Below are 18,137 nucleotides of genomic sequence, written 5' to 3' on the forward strand. Positions count from 1 at the left end.
AAACAATAAAAAAAAATAATGGCACAAGGTGAGTGACACTTGTCATCACTATAAAGACACAAGAGACAATGAAAAAAATATAAAAATAAAAGAAACAAATAATGGAAAATAGATAATAATGAAAAACATAATAAAATAGTGAGAAAATACATCATGAACACAACCAAAAAAGGCAGTCAGAAGATCCAATTCATGAGAAACATGGGTGAAGATCTTGGTGTCAAAAAGAGACAGGGAGAGTAGACGCCATCAAAGAGAAGAAGAACTATGACTGAAAACAAAAGAAAAAAACAACATACAAATTAAAAACATAAGAAAAAGAGACACCTCTCTCCCACCCCCCACCACCCACCGATGCCACAATGCAATCTGTCGATACCCGTACCCGGAATCCAGTGGGATCACAGTTATGACAAGATGTAAAATGCCTCAGAATAGTCTTGTGTATAGAAAGGTCATTAACCTCCCATGCTGCTAATACTTCTCTGACATGCTCTCTGGTGAGTGTCTGTAGCTCCCGAGAGGTGAGCCCTACATACATCAGATTACACGGACAGGTGGCATTATAGATGACAAATGTAGTGTTACAAGGTGTGAAGTTTTTAATTTTTAATTGTCTTTTACCATCTTCAGAGTCAAATGTGTTGGTCCTAATGTGGAAACAGCCCCATTAAGGTCCTTTGGTATTGAAAGGACGTGCTGGCTTGGCCACGTCATGGCTCTTAACCAGCATGTCCTTCAAATTTTTGTTTCTCCTTGCCATCAATGCAGTGGCCTGCAGTTAGTGTAACAGGCAAGGTAGGGTCTGTTTTTAAAATAGACCAATGTTTCGGAAAGATACCACGAATAGTCTCCCATTGAGAATTCTAAGTGGAAATGAATCTCACTACAGTATCACTTTCAGGTTTTTTTCTTGGCCGAGGTCAACAAAGAGAGGCAATATGTTTGTATCTGTTTTTTAATACTTCGTTTGCTATATCCCTGTGTGAGGAACCTGTCTCTAAGATCAACCACTTGTTTCTCAAAGTCCTCCTCAGATGAGCATATCCTCCTTATCCTCAAAAACTGACCAAACGGTATATGCCGTATGGTGAAACCAATATGGGCAGATGATGCCTGAAGCAATGAATTGACAGACGTCTCCTTCCTAAATACAATGAAACCCCCAATTTGTTATCCAAACAGTCAATGTGATGTTTATGATACTTATACATGAGGCTGATATTGTAGTCATTGCCATTCAGTCCAACCATGAATTCTCTGAGTTCAGTTTCAGTGCCCTGCCATATTATGAGCAGGTCATCAATATAACTATACAAGCACTGCACATGGGAGGCGGCACAAGCACAGTCAACAAAAACCCCTCTCTCCCGGTACCCGAGAAAGGTTTGCATATGACGGCATGCATGCTGCGCCCATGGCAGTGCCCTAATTCTGTAAAAATAATCTACACTTAAAAGGTAAAGTAGTTATGTGGTAGAATGAATCGCAACAAATCCAAAATAAGCTCACACATAGGGCCATCCTGGTTTCTCATGGTAAGGAAAAACTGCCTCCAATCCAATATCATGGCGAATGCTGGTGTAGAGAGACTTCCCATCAGCACTGTGACAAGGTGCATATCCGGTTCCAAGGAAACACAATCCACCCTAGTTAGGACGTCCATCATGTCTGACATAGGAGGGCAAAGTTTCCACAATGAGGCAGAGATAATATTCAATGAATTTACATTCAGGGTGGCAAAGTCATCGAATGCCAAGAGACAATCAGACATCCTCCAAAAGGTTCTTGTGCACCTTGGGGAGCAAATAAAACACAGGTGACAAAGAATTTAACCACAAGACCGTAAAACATTCTTTTAGAGATAGTACCCTTATCCAGTGCTCCCTAGAGTAAGCCACCATGGGGTTGTGAGGTAAAGGGATGTAGGTATGTTTGTTTATCTCTCAGCTGTCCGAAAGCGTTCCTTTCGTATTTACAGTACAGACCAAAAGTTTGGACACACCTTCTCATTTAAAGATTTTTCTGTATTTTCATGACTATGAAAATTGTACATTCACACTGAAGGCATCAAATCTATGAATTAACACATGTGGAATTATATACTTCACAAAAAAGTGTGAAACAACTGAAAATATGTCTTATATTCTAGGTTCTTCAAAGTAGCCCCCTTTTGCTTTGATGACTGCTTTGCACACTCTTGGCATTCTCTGGTCTGTACTGTATCTACTGGCCAGACCACGACATTTCCACCTTTGTCTGCCAGTTTGAAAACCACATCATCAAAGGACTGGAGTTCATGCAATGCTTGACGTATCTGAGTAAGGTTATCATGTCCCAAATGATAGGAGATCTTTTTGAGATCCAGAGGGACCAACCTGGTAAAGATCTCCACCAGTGGACAGACATACAAGGGTGGAAAGATCGTAGTTCATGGCATAATAGGATTAAGTAACCTGACTATGAGGTCAGATGTCTGTTCCCTTAATAAACTCTCAATGGTTATAAGTGCCTCCCGTTCAGCTGTGGTGGTAAAACCACAATCATCTGTAAATTAAAAGTGTAGCTTATTCAAGATCAATTTCCGAGAAAACTAATGCAAGTCATTCAAAGCTGTGAAAAAATTAAATATGTTACTAGATACAAAGGGAAGACCGAGGCTCAACAGATCGCAGTGTGTATCAGAGAGGGTGTGAGATTAGAAAGGTTAATTACCTCTAGATTGTTTTACTTAGTTTGACTGTGGAGGCATTAACCTTCATTTGTTACAGAGTTTCCCTTTATTTGGGATCCAAGGGGTAACGTTTCTCCTTGCGGAGAGTGACATGTCAAGCCTGACATGCCAAGGTGAGGAGACTTTTAAGCCGCAATGCTCCTCTGGGAAATATGTAAATTGTCTCTTCAGAGAGGAAGAGGACTATAACTCTACTGCCACCTACAGGAAGTAGCAATCCTAAAAGTCAATATTGACCCTTTAACGAGCCTTATCACATGACTTAGGATAAATGCCAGAACCCGAAACTCAATTTGCAGACACTGTGTTTTGGAGTGCTGCCCCTCATCAGTGCAAAGCGTGCGTTCTGGTTTGGCTGGGTGAGAAGCATCTGACCAGGATCCAAGGGGTAACGTTTCTCCTTGTGGAGAGTGACATGTTAAGCACGTCAAGGTGAGGAGACTTTTCAAGCCGTGAGGCTCCTTTGGGAAATCTGCAAATTGTCTCTTCAGAAAGGAAGAGGACTAGAACTCTAGTGCCACCTACAGGAAGCAGCAATCCTAAAAGTCACTATGGACTCTCTAATGAGCCTTATCACATGACGAAGGATAAAAGGCAAAACCAAAATATCAATTTGCAGACACTGTTTCGGGGGGCTGACAAATGTTACCGCTTGGATTCTGATCAGACACCTCTCAAGCAGTCAAACCAGATGTCACACTTTGCACTGATGAGGGGCAGTACCCAGAAACACAACGTCTGCAAATTGAGATTTTGGTTTTGGCTTTTATCGTTAGTCATGTGACAATTCTCGTTAGAGTCAATATTGACTGTTAGGATTGCTACTTCCTATAGCTGGTGCTAGAGTTCTAATCCTTTTCCTCTCTGAAGAGACAATTTCCCTTTATTTGCTGTTAGATCTCGAACAATCTCCGCTCCTTCACCACCAACACCAGATTGCATGCTGCCATGACTGGAGGACATAGATGTGGTGGATCCTGAGCGATTAAGGGTAGTAATTCTGATCCTATCATATTTTTTTCTTCCATGTACACTATATACATGATTATTCTGGAAATCAACCAAATCTCGTTGATATTTTTTGGTTTTGACCATCACGATCTCCTTTTCCCATTTCTGGAACTCCGTATCTAAGTCATTGTTAAATTTCGTAAGTGATATAGATGATAATTGATTTTTAATATCATCCTGAAGAAGGTTGATCTCGGGGTCAAAATCTTTAAGTGATGTCTCGTTAGACTGGATCAAAAGTTCTATAAACCTGCACGGGTTGTATACATCAGCAGCTAAGCGTAGGTGCGTTAGGCCCAGCTTCTTCATCTTTCTGCAGTCAATGGCTTTGATAAACCATCTGTAGCCTTGCTCTTGGTTGGCTCAGTCCTATAAGTCCAGAAAGCCTTGTCCTTGAAGTATCTCATTTGTGAAAGTAGCACGAATCAATACTTCTGCTTGACTTCAAATACTCCATATAGGGGTTAATATGATATTGATGGCAAAGACATCAGATGGGTCATTAATATCTTATCGGTGATGATCCAACACCCGCTCCCCTACCTGCACGATCAGCAGGCGGCACAATGGATGAAGCCTGACAGGCGCAGCTCCATATAATGTGTAGCAGTCGCTACCAGGTACTGTCCCAATTCTCTTAAGCAGGTGCTGTTCTGCAGTACTCGGCAGTGAACGCTACACATTTCATAAGTTAGTGTTTTTCATCCGGCCGCCAAACAGCTGAAACCTGGCGTCCCCACAAATCAGCTGTCTGCATCTCGAGCGGTGGCCGGATGTAAACATTGAATGAAGCCGTATCAGAAAAACTCAATGTAATGTGCAGCAGCCTACACATTAATCTAAGGATACTCTGGGACTATAGAGAGACAATTAACCAGTCAGATTGCTGCCCCGTATCTCTCAGCAATGCTCCTGGCGATTGACAGGTCTCAGCGATGCTCCTGGCGATTGACAGGTCTCAGCGATGCTCCTGGCGATTGACAGGTCTCAGCGATGCTCCTGGCGATTGACAGGTCTCAGCGATGCTCCTGGCGATTGACAGGTCTCAGCGATGCTCATGGCGATTGACAGGTCTCAGCGATGCTCTTGGTGATTGACACGTCTCAGCGATGCTCCTGGCGATTGACACGTCTCAGCGATGCTCCTGGCGATTGACACGTCTCAGCGATGCTCCTGGCGATTGACACGTCTCAGCGATGCTCCTGGCGATTGCCAGGTCTCAGCGATGCTCTTGGCGATTGACAGGTCTCAGCGATGCTCCTGGCGATTGACAGGTCTCAGCGATGCTCCTGGTGATTGACAGGTCTCAGCGATGCTCCTGGCGATTGACAGGTTTTTCACTATGGAAGATACCTGTCAATCACTTCTAGCAGCAATGGGGGCAGTGCGGACTAATCTCATCTCCCGCTATGGTCCCCAACTGGATCTGTGAATATATTTTTCTCTAACATTGTCATGGGTGTGTCGCCACGAAGATCGTCGCGACTACACAGCCTGACTTCTCGCAGCTGAGTTTTTGGTGCTTTGTGTTTTTTGGTTGTGATGGAGTTAATTCTCTCTCTCTGTGCTTGATGAGGCTCAGCCTCGCCCAGCTGCAGTTAATGCTGCAGTATTGGGATTCCTTCAAATACCTGCTGGTCTGTTAGGGAAGTTGTCGGTGAAAGCATTTCTTGCAGACCTTCAGAGTGGATCGTTGTTTGGTGGAGTTTGGAGCGAGGAGTATGCGGTGTGGTTTGTTCCCTTCCTCCCTTTATCATTTATCTCCTAACCTGTCGTTGTTCCCTCTGTAATTGTGGTGTTAGTTTTTGTATGCAAGGTGGTTTTTGGTTTTCCCCTTGTACTGTCTCGTTTGTCTAGTACTGTGTTTTGGGCATTTTCTATCCTGTTCCCCATTGTTGTGATCGGGGTCCTTCTCAGGACTAGATTACTTAGGTTCAGGGATATTCAGGAGTTTAGGGTTACGCTGGCGGCCTGGACCTCTGTACCATTAACAGTACCTCCAGGTTGAGGGATTAGTCAGGGCCCCCGTCTAGGGTCAGCTCAGGCCCCTGACCCCCTGTACACTGAGACAGCGTGACATTTTCACCGACCGACCATAAAAAAAAAAAAAAAAAAAAAAAATTTTTTTTTTCAACCACCATGGATCCAGTAGCCAGTCTAGCTCGGCAGCTGCAGAGTGTGTCCATGGAGTTGGCGAACGTTAAGTCCAAGGTTTTGTGTCCTCTGGAGCAAGCCGGACCAGAACCTAAAGTAGCTCTCCCTGACCGGTTCACTGAGGGGCGGGACAAGTTTTTTGTTTTCCGGGAGGCATGCAAGTTGTACTTTCAGCTGCGGCCTCGGTCATCGGGTAGTGAGGAGCAAAGGGTGGGAATTGTCATCTTGCTCCTACAAGGGGACCCACAATCTTGGGCGTTCTCTCTTCCCCCGGGCTCCCCGGCTCTCCAGTCAGTGGATAGGTTTTTCGCTGCTCTGGGACTCGTATATGATGACCCGGATCGGATCTCCCTTGCTGAATCTAAGTTACGTAGGATCCACCAGGGAGATCGTCCAGCGGAGGAATTCTGTTCGGAGTTCCGTAGGTGGGCCACGGACACCCAGTGGAATGACCCGGCTCTTAGGAGCCAGTTTTGTCAAGGGTTATCTGACAAATTAAAGGATGTGTTGGCACAGTATGACCTTCCCGCCTCACTGGAAGCCGCTATGGCCCTTGCTATTCGCACTGACAGACGGCTTCGGGAGAGGTGCGGGATAACTCCGCCCCCTGGGATGACTCCACCTCCTACAAGGTCCCCTCATATGGAGGTTCCCCTGCTCAGTCCAGAGGAGCCTATGCAGTTAGGAGGGACATCTTTCCGGGGGAAGGGACCGGCGGTGCACCACAAGACTGGAAGGTGCTTCTTCTGCGGGCGAAAGGGACATTTTATTGGGGGGTGTCCATCCCGTCCTTTGCAGAGTAAAGAGTCGTCGGAAAACTATTGACCCCAGGTTGTGTGGTGGACGGCAATCTGGGAGTCGGTATTTCGTCCCTAGGTTCATCTCAGTTTCTCGTACCGGCGGAGGTGGTGGTGGGTACGAGAACTGAGAGGATATCTGTTCTTCTAGATAGTGGGGCCGGGGCTAATCTGGTGGACGCTCGGTTTGCCCGGGTTCAAGGTATGCTATTGAATATGTTGGCTAAACCCATCCCCATATTTTCGATCGACGCCAGGCCTCTCGGTCAGGGAAGTTTTTTGCAAGTGGTGCATAACGTAAATCTTCAAGTGGGGGCGATACATAAAGAACTGTTGTCTTGTTACGTGTTGGAGGGTCTTCCCACTCCTATTGTGTTGGGCCTTCCTTGGTTAACTAAGCATAATCCGGTTATTAATTGGCAATCCAGGGAGATAAGCCAATGGAGTGAATTCTGTAATAAAAACTGCATGAATACGGTCATCGGTGCTGTTACTCCTAGGGTCTTACCTCCATTTCTGGCGGACTTTGAGGATGTATTCTCGGAGAAAGGGTGTCAGGAACTACCTCCTCATCGCGTGTATGACTGTTCTGTAAAATTGCTCCCTGGGGCCAAGTTACCTAAATCTAGGTTGTATAACCTATCTGGTCCGGAGAGGCAGGCCATGAAGGATTATATTTCTGAGAGTCTGGCTAAGGGGCATATTAGACCTTCATCTTCCCCGGTGGCCGCGGGGTTCTTCTTTGTGAAGAAAGATGGAGGCCTACGCCCTTGCCTGGATTTCCGTGAAATTAATCGGATTACGGTCCGAGATCCGTATCCACTCCCACTTATTCCCGATCTCTTTAATCAGATCGTGGGCGCCAAATGGTTCTCTATGTTGGATCTCAGGGGGGCGTACAATCTTATTAGGATAAAGGAGGGGGATGAGTGGAAGACGGCGTTTAACACTCCGGAGGGGCATTATGAGAACCTTGTCATGCCATTCGGTCTGACTAATGCCCCGGCGGTGTTCCAACACTTTGTTAATGACATTTTTCGCCGCCTGGTGGGTCAGTTTGTGGTCATATATCTGGATGACATCTTAATTTACTCGCCTGATCTTGTGTCTCATCAGGAGCATGTTAGGCAGGTGCTACAGATCTTGCGGGATAATAAACTGTACGCCAAATGGGAGAAGTGTGTGTTCGCCGTACAGGAACTCCAGTTTTTAGGTTTCCTGGTGTCAGCGTCCGGTTTTCGTATGGACCCAGGGAAAGTGCGGGCAGTTCTTGAGTGGGATCTGCCAGAGAATCTTAAGGCACTACAACGTTTCCTGGGGTTTGCTAATTATTACCGGAAATTCATTCGTAATTTCTCATCCATGGTTAAACCTCTCACAGACATGACAAAAAAGGGGACGGATTTTTCTAGGTGGTCTGACAAGGCTTGTCAAGCATTCTCCTCCTTGAAAAAATGTTTTGCCTCAGCACCCATACTCATTCAACCTGATGCGTCACAGCCGTTCATTGTAGAGATAGACGCTTCTGAGGTAGGGGTGGGAGCAGTTTTGTCACAAGGTTCGTCCCCTGGTAAGTGGCGTCCGTGCGCTTTTTTCTCCAAAAAATTGTCGTCCGCTGAGAGGAATTACGATGTCGGCAATAGGGAACTCTTGGCTATTAAGTTAGCTTTTGAGGAGTGGCGCCATTTTTTGGAGGGGGCGGTCCATCCGGTCACCGTCATCACCGATCACAAGAACTGGAGTCCGCAAAACGTCTGGAGTCCGCAAAACGTCTGAATCCCAGGCAAGCCAGGTGGTCGTTGTTTTTTTACCAGGTTTAATTTTGTCGCTACATATCGTCCTGGGTCAAAAAATGTGAAGGCGGATTCCTTATCTCGTAGTTTCCCTGGGGCCGGGAATAAGGATGATCCGGTTCCTATCCTTCAAGAGGGGGTGGTGGTGTCGGCAGTATGCTCTGAGCTTGAGGAGGAGGTATTGGAGGCTCAGGGGGACGCCCCTGTTGGACCTCCAGGGAGACTGTTTGTTCCAGATCAGCTACGACAAAAGGTGATCGAGGCACACCATAACTCAGCTTTGGCAGGACACCCAGGGAGTAAAGCAACTGTGGATCTCCTCTCGCGTCGGTTTTGGTGGCCTAACTTACATAAGGAGGTGGTAACTTTTGTTGCGTCCTGTGGGGTTTGTGCGCGCTCTAAGACCCCATATACCCGTCCGTCTGGGGCCCTCTTACCTTTGAAGATCCCGGAGCGTCCTTGGACTCATCTGTCTATGGACTTTATTACGGACCTCCCGCCGTCCTCGGGTAAAACGGTCATACTCGTTGTAGTAGACAGGTTCAGCAAGATGGCACATTTTATCGCTCTTCCTAATGCTAAAACTCTTGCGCAGGTGTTCATTGGAGAGATTGTGAGGCTTCACGGGGTACCCTCCGATGTGGTGTCGGATCGGGGGTCTCAGTTTGTGTCCAAATTCTGGAAGGCTTTTTGTACTCGGTGGGGGATGCATTTATCGTTCTCATCGGCTTTTCATCCTCAGACCAATGGTCAGACGGAACGTCTGAACCAGAGTTTGGAGACATATCTCCGGTGTTTTGTGTCAGAGAACCAGGAGGACTGGGCTTCTTTCTTACCTCTGGCGAAGTTTGCTCTTAATAATAGGCGGAGCGAATCCGAATCCGTTTTTTGGGGCATATGGTTTTCACCCCCAGTTTTGTACTTTCAGTAGAGGTAGCTCTTCGGGGGTTCCTGAGGAGGAACGATTTTCGTCATCACTCGCTTCAGTATGGAGAGGGGTACTGAATAATCTGAGTACTATGGGGAACCGATACAAACGTATGGCTGATAGGAGGAGAGTGTCTGGTCCGGACCTAAGTGTGAATGATCGGGTATGGTTGTCTACCAAGAATATAAAACTCAAGGTTTCCTCCTGGAAACTGGGTCCCAGGTTCATCGGGCCGTACAGGATCAGTTCTATAATTAATCCGGTGGCATTCCGTCTTGACCTCCCCCCTACGTTTAAAATTCATAACGTGTTCCACAGATCTTTGCTTAAGAGGTATGTGGCGCCAATGATACCGTCACCTTTACCTCCTCCTCCAGTGGTGGTCAATGGAAATTTGGAGTTTCAGGTATCGAAAGTCATCGATTCACGTTTTAGTCGCCGGTCCCTTCAGTACCTGGTTCATTGGAAAGGGTATGGTCCTGAGGAGAGAATGTGGGTTCCTGCGTCAGATATTAACGCAGACCGGTTAATTCGGGCCTTCCACACGACTCACCCGGATAAACCTGGCCCTGAGGGTCCGGAAGCCCCTCGTAGAAGGGGGAGTACTGTCATGGGTGTGTCGCCACGAAGATCGTCGCGACTACACAGCCTGACTTCTCGCAGCTGAGTTTTTGGTGCTTTGTGTTTTTTGGTTGTGAGGGAGTTAATTCTCTCTCTCTGTGCTTGACGAGGCTCAGCCTCGCCCAGCTGCAGTTAATGCTGCAGTATTGGGATTCCTTCAAATACCTGCTGGTCTGATAGGGAAGTTGTCGGTGAAAGCATTTCTTGCAGACCTTCAGAGTGGATCGTTGTTTGGTGGAGTTCGGAGCGAGGAGTATGCGGTGTGGTTTGTTCCCTTCCTCCCTTTATCATTTATCTCCTAACACCTGTTGTTGTTCCCTCTGTAATTGTGGTGTTAGTTTTTGTATGCAAGGTGGTTTTTGGTTTTCCCCTTGTACTGTCTCGTTTGTCTAGTACTGTGTTTTGGGCATTTTCTATCCTGTTCCCCATTGTTGTGATCGGGGTCCTTCTCAGGACTAGATTACTTAGGTTCAGGGATATTCAGGAGTTTAGGGTTACGCTGGCGGCCTGGACCTCTGTACCATTAACAGTACCTCCAGGTTGAGGGATTAGTCAGGGCCCCCGTCTAGGGTCAGCTCAGGCCCCTGACCCCCTGTACGCTGAGACAGCGTGACAAACATGCTGCAGAATTTCAGAGAAAAATATACCGGGCTGACATGTTACAGCCAAACTCTGATTCATGCTACACGTAGTTGGGAAATTTTAAGTTCCCTTTAAACTTTTTCAATATGGTTTCCCTGTTTTTTTTGTGCGCAAAAACTATAACACATGCGTTAAAATCACTAAACCATGACACATGCGTTAAAATCAACCAACTAGAGTGCGGTGTTACACATTGGGCATAGGCTTTCTTTATGCCAAATGTATTCATAGCCTCTGCATGTAAATTGTACAATGTTTCATTTCCCCATTGATACAATAATATCTCAGGTCTGATGTGTGACTAATCGTCCCTAGGAATTCATAGGGATCAGAGAAGGAACTATAATAAGAAATTGCGTGTTCAGAATCACCCAATTCATCAATATATGAAAAGAATTAATCCGATCGGTAAACGACAGAACGAGAAAAAAAATCTAAAAATGCCAGAATTACGTTTTTTTTTTTGTCAACACAAATTTGCAAAAAAAATGCAATAACGGGCGATCAAAACATTGTATCTACCCCAAAATGGTATCAATAAGAACATCAGCTCAGCGCACAAAAAATAAGCCTTCACCCGGCCCCAGATCCCGAAAAATGGAGACGCTGTCAGTCTCGGAAAATGGCGACTTTTTTTTTTGCAAACTTTGGATTTTTTTTTCACCACTTAAATAAAAAAGAACCTATACATGTTTGGTGTCTACGAACTCATAATAGATAAGAACTACCGCACTTCCTGGAGTAGAGGTGGTGCCCAGGTAGGGTCACAAGCCCGTAATCATGTAAAGAAATGACCTGGCACTCAGGAGACTCATGAAATCTTTTTTATATTTTTAATGAAGTGCAAAAAAATAACAGACGTTTCGGTCATATTAGACCTTCATGGGTGTACAGGTTCTGAGAGAAGATGTGAAATAAGTATGAGCCTATTGGGTTCCGTAGGTTCTGTGGCAGTGTGATAGCTGGACACGGTGTCCACCGTTTGTCAGGAGGTCTAATATAACCGAAACGTCTGTTATTTTTTTGCACGGCCATATTGACTGAAATACAATACATTTCTGGCTCTGGGAAGAAGAGGATCAAAAAAAGCGCAAAAATGGAAAAATCCAAACTGGTCAAGGGGTTAATAGTAATAGTTTTTTCCTATGAGTAAAAAGGGATCCTTTGAGGACCCCCTATTCTCTGGGACCTGGGTGGGATTACCCCACAGTTACACCCCTCAGAAAAGGAAGTTGGATTCACAATGATCTTATCTTACGGACAGAACAATACCAGATGCCCTGAAAACCCCTTTAAGTAAGTGATACACATAGGAGCGATTACTTTTGATACGCGTTTTATTGGTGCCTATATAATAATGTGCAAAAAACAGAATAAAATAACTAATTATAAAATATTCAATCCTAAAATACATACAAGTATACATTAACCCCATCAACACCTTTTGTTTTTTAATTGTTTAAGTTTTAATTTTTTTTCTCCCCAGCGCCATAAGTTTTAGGTATGTGCATAATGTCAGGAGCGGCCTCAACACTAAGGATTAGCCGCATGGATTACGCAAATGAGCGGCGCCATTTTTAATTTTTTTTAAAAAAATTTAATTTTTTCACATGCGGAGTTTCCTCGGTCTATGGGTAAAGTCTACATGCGGGTCCACAAAATTGTTGCTGTGGGCCTGAAAGATGTCAGTTTCTGCGGGTGATCGACAGGTGCCGAGAAATGCATAGTGGACATGGTTACCGGAAATCCCTTGTGTCCATCTGTGTCACACGTGTGGCAACAGTGTGCCGCATCAGGATCTCACATACCGGCGCTTGTGAATCAGTGTGTACAAATGCCCTTTTCTTCCAACAAATCCTTAATCCCTTCTCTGTTAGTTAATCTATAACATGTAGATGATTACGATGGTATTTTATTCTCACGTGATTGGTTGGAACAATTTGTAAATGGATCCCTCTTTCTAACCTTGTTACATTCTATCACAGCGGAAAATGTAAAACTTTTAGACAGTTGTGCGCTAATGGAAGATGGCGCAGTCTATTACTACACAACTTGCCAGATGGGGTAGAAGACCCGGAAGAGCTGGAGGAGATAGAGGTACCGGCTTTCCATCGTCACGGGGTGACCCAGTGCTCCCACTGTGTGAGGGACAAGCGCTCCACCAACAGAGAGGCCACGTTTAACCCATTGCCCCACCATGGATGGGCAGAGACGCAGGATAGCGACCCGGCTGTCCGCCTGGTAAAGGAGTTGCTGACACAAGCTGACTCGCACCCTGATCCAGATGCTCCACAGGAGACTCAACAGTTGTGGAAGGAGAAGGGCAAGCTGTTCATCTACGAGGGAAAGCGGTGTCAGAGAAGCATCAACTCCCGGACACACGAACTGGTCTGGCAGGTGGTGGTCCCAAGGCGGGATGCGCCAATGGTCTTAGAGGCGTACCACGATGGAGCAGGACACTTCGGGTGGAAGAAGTTGGAAGTTCTGCTATGTGAGCGATTCTATTGGGTTGGCATGAGGAAAGCAATCAAGAGATGGTGTCGAGAATGTGGTCCATGCAACCTGAGACGGAAAGACCGTGATAGCCAGAAGGGTCCCCTGCATCCCATAGTCACCAAGCAACCACTTGAACTGGTAGCCTTGGACCACGTGAAGCTAGCCCCAAGCCGGTCAGGCTATGTCTACTCTCTCACCATAGTAGACCACTACTCCCGATTCCTGGTAGTAGTGCCAGTGAAAGATCAAACAGCTAAGACGGCAGCCAAAGCGTTTCAACAACACTTTTGTTGCCCGCACGGTTACCCTGAACGAGTGCTGACTGACCAAGGTCCAGCCTTCGAAGCAGAAGTGTTTCAGGAATTCTGTAACTTGTACGGCTGCAAGAAAATAAGGACGACGCCGTATCAGCCCCAGACCAAAGGGTTGTGTGAGAAGATGAACCAGGTAGTAATAGACCTGTTGAAGACGCTGCCCCTTGAAAAACATAGCCTGTGGCCAGAGAAGTTACCAGATTTGGTGGACCTATATTAGCCACATCTCGGTGAACTCCACCAACTGTACACCCGCTTACCTGATGAGAGCAAGACTTGGTAAGCTACCCATCGAGTTAGACATGGGAGTTTTAACACCTGAGACGACATCACCAGATGCAGATTGGGATATGGAGCAGCAGCAACAATACCGCAAGGTGCAAGAATGTGTGGAGAGACGTTTGTCCCAGGTGAGATAGAGGCAGGAGAGAACTTATAATCAGCACGCACCTGCAGTTCCCTTATCACCTGGAGAACAGGTACTCAAAAGGAAGAGACGAGTCCCCAAATTAGATGATCAGTGGGAGGTTGAGACCTTCACTGTCTTACCTTCAAATTTCGACAACACCAAGGTGTGCCTCATTAGTAAGGATGGAGGAGAGACCTAGGCGGCAGTCTCAAGAGACCACCTGAAGATATGCCCTGATCAATTGAGACACCAAGAGGAAGACCAAAACAGCCCCCAGGACACAGAAAGGGTGGAAGAGACGGTTTAAACCATCGTTGGAGAATTTCCCCGGTCTTGGACGCAGGTGAACCAAGCAATCATGGTACCTGTCCTGACCTTTCCCAAGTAGCCTCACCGGAAGCCGCAGAGACTCCAGAACAGCTGGGAGACCAGATGGCCCCAGCAACAGATGCCACAACCGCAGTGGAACGAGTGAATCCACCCCCTGCTAGCGGTGAATCTAGTATACCAGTACTACGTAGGTCCACAAGTAGCGTAGTGTATAGTGCACCCACCACACCAGCGGTAGACACTAGAGACCCGGGTAGGTCATTAGCAATAACTGTACTGCGTAGATCAAACCGTAGTACCACAGGTCAGCTCCCTGCCCGTTATAGGGACTAAGGTGTAATAAGATAATAGTGTATAGTATATAATTGCAATCGTTAAGCATGAGAGCCTACAGAGACTTCCTGTAAGAACTTTTAAGCAATAGTGAGGGTATATAGTTTTTATATTTATGGACAAATGGATCACAGGACTAGATGTGGTCAGAACAATATTGAGTAAAGTTAATTTTTGGCCTTGAAAATAAACCGCAGGTGTGGCCGAAAACCAGGCCCACCGACAGAGTGCCCTGAAGCCACGCCCAGGGATGATACACGAAGTGGGTTAAGGCGGTTCCCACCAACCAACCTTCAGGTACCCGGAAATAGACAATTCCCGGATAGCGGCGTAAAGAATAAGCGCCGCAATGACTGCTCCCAATTTATGTCTGTTTTTTGTTGTTCTGTAATTTTTGCCTTTTTGGTAATGTGAATTGTTATTGTTGTTAATTGTTTAACTCTAAAGGTATCCTCAGTCCGGGAGTACTGAATTTAACTAGGGGGGAATGTGGCACCCCAGGGGTCCGGTTGCCACATTGGCATTGCCTCCATCACAGGGGGTGATCGTTAGAGTAACACCTAGGCACAATATAAAATTCGTAAGTTAATCACTTAATGAAGTATTCCAAATTTTATTGCCAAAATTATGAGACAGACTTCAAACCAACGTTTCGGCTATCAGAGCCTTTATCAAGGTTATCTGTATATAAAAAAATTATCAGATATTAGTATGTCAATCAAAGAACCCAAGCAGGGCAAAAGGAATTACAGAGAAAAATGAAAAACAAAAATACATCAGTCTTCATACAGTTGGCACAATGTATTTACAAAATCAAATGACGCGCCCCCTGAGCCGTGGAGTACTCGGTGCCGGGCCGGTCGTTGCTAGGGGCGATGTCACAGTGGTGGTGACCCGGTCCGTGACCCAGGGCGGTCAGTAAAAGGGGTTTTTATATTTACAGGGGATTTATAGTTTTTATATTAAAGTTTGTGACGCCACCTGTGGTATGCGGCTAAAGGGGGCCGGCGCTGCGTAGCAGGACCTCTGGAGCTGATGTTAGTGCAGCAAAGCTGGTGTGGCTCTCCACAGGTAGACCTTAGCTCCAGGGCAGTATAGAAGTATTGGGTGATGCTGGGAGTTGTAGTACAGGGGTGATGGCACAGATAATAATCACAGAGACAGTAGGGTGCAGTCTTCCGAGTTTACTCACAGTTGATAAGTTCCTCAGGTTCCGGACTACAACCTCCCATGTCGCGCTGCGTTCAACAGGCAGGGGTTCAGCAATCCCTCAGGTAGTTCAAGAGTGCCTGACAGGACCCAGTTCTATGTGCCTTCCTCAGTCGTCTTCCTGCGCTGGCTCTCGCCCTCCTGCCCTGCGCCTCACAATCAGTGTCCCAATCCGGTAGCCTTGGGTCTTGTCGGGCAACCTGCAGTCCCCTGGACCCTTTGTGGCCACCCTTTCGGCGATGCAATTGTGGTTGCAAGTACAGCAGCCTCCGGTTTCTTGCTGGGCCTTGTAGATCTCCACTAGTTTAGGGGCAGGTCCCCTCTGCGGCTTGATCACTCCATCGCCTGGCAGATTCAGGTGTACGGGTGGCCTCCAGCACTTCCCGTACCCCTGGGATACCTTCTGTTCCTGGAGCCCTTCTCCTGCTCCTCTCTCCCTCTTCCTCTCCTCAGTCTTGGGCCTCACAGGCTGGGCCCGCTCTGGAGCAGAGCCCCTGCAGAGCCTCTGCTCCCCTCAACTCTCCTCTCAGACTGCACTTTCTGACTGGACTGATCTTTCAAGATGGCTTCTCTATTAATACTCTCTCTCTCATGTGCTCCCCTAAGCTACTTCTTCCACCCACACCCACTACATAGCTCCTCCCCTCAGCTAGGGACCCGGGACTGTGCTCTCCCTTAGGAGCAATCTCGCCCTGCCCCCGCTGCGGGTATGTGTTGAATGCAGGTGTTAGGGTCCTCGGCAGCACTCTATCCTTACCTGAGAGTGGGATACCACACCTCTGGATGAGATGCAGTACCTCTGTGGCGACTGAACCCACAGGGGCGCCACACAAACATGTAGAGATAATAAATAAACGCAAACATAGTTCTGATAAGACTGATAAGAGATAGGAGCCATCCTGTCCGGGTGAAACTCGTTCTGCAAAAGGGTCACGTAATAGATGAGGAGATAAAAGTAAAAATAGTAAATATAGTATCAGGTTCAGAGGTCCTCTGGTATTAGAAAAGAAAAGATAGAGAATAAGACAAGAAAGAAGCCAAAATGGAGAAAGTGAAAGGGAAGAAAGAGGGTGGGAGGGGTGAAGGAAGGAAAGGGAAAAAGGAAAAAGAGGGATGGAAAGAGAAGAAAGAAACGAAAAGAAAAAGGCCAAAAATGAAGAAAAAATGCAATAATGGAATGATAGAAAAAAAAAACTAAAAGAAAAATGAGATATGGTAAGGTAACAGGTGAGATATAATGGGGAAAAATAAAATATGGTAAGACAAAAATGCCTCGAGCATGAGACAGGAAAGAGAAAGAAAATGGAGAAAATATTCATGGATAATAATATAAAAATAATAGAGATCACATGGGACAAAAGAGGATAATTACCTGTCCACTAAGGCTGGAGAGGAATTAGGATATCTATAAAGAGCATAGTGAATGTGGTTAACAAACTATATAGAGGACCATTTAAATTTCTCAAAGTAGAAAGTCCCAAAGAAGATGTAACAATATCTGGTCAATCCTGCGTGATCCTTGTGGGGAATAGTGGCCGGGTACGGGCGGTGTGTGCGCTCTCATTCAAGACGCCGGATTATGTAGTGCCGATGGTGGAAGTACGTGCCCGGCAAAGATAATCAGCTGTGCGGTGACGTGCGCGACAGAACTGCGCATGCGCCGGACGGTCACAGCCGGAAGAGGCCGAGAGGAGCCAAAGGATGTGGGAAAAGAAGCCAAAGCACGGGGAGAAAGCAGAACAGGGCAAGCGCAATGCGCTTCAAGCAAACAGTATGTGGAATGGGAGGGGAAAACAGAGAGAAAGAAAGGAGGAGGGAGAAGATATAAAGGGAAAGAGTATAAATGCCAAAGGGAAAGATAAGGAAGTAAACAGGGAGTGGAACCACAGATGAGAAAGGAGAGATAAATAGCTAGAAATAACATGAAAATTAATGAGAGATACAAAAAAAAAAACAAGAAGAGAATAGTACAGACAAATAGGGGCCATAAGAGGAAGCCAATAGGATGAAAGGAATAGAGGAGAAGACAAAGAAACAATGGGGGTGGAACAGACAGAGAAGAGAAGAAAAAGAAAGAAAGGAAAGGAAAAAAGAAAAAAGGGGGGGGGGGGACATAATACCTGAGGGACCGCTAGTTGACCTGTAAAACATAAAAATTAAAAACAAAAGGAAAAAGGAAAAAATAGGAAGAAAATATATAATATATATATTTATATATTTTTTTTTTTCACACACATTGTGTATATATCAAAACTTAGATGGCATACGTAGCAAGAGGTACAGTCCTGAAAGAAGACAAATCAATAGAAGATTTCATATTCCCTATTTAAGCCATAGGGTTCTAATGTGTTTAGTCTATAAATCCA

Source organism: Phyllobates terribilis, unplaced genomic scaffold (assembly GCF_046119375.1).
Source record: "Phyllobates terribilis strain yellow unplaced genomic scaffold, ASM4611937v1 Scaffold_12__6_contigs__length_324123572, whole genome shotgun sequence".
NCBI lineage: Eukaryota > Metazoa > Chordata > Amphibia > Anura > Dendrobatidae > Phyllobates > Phyllobates terribilis.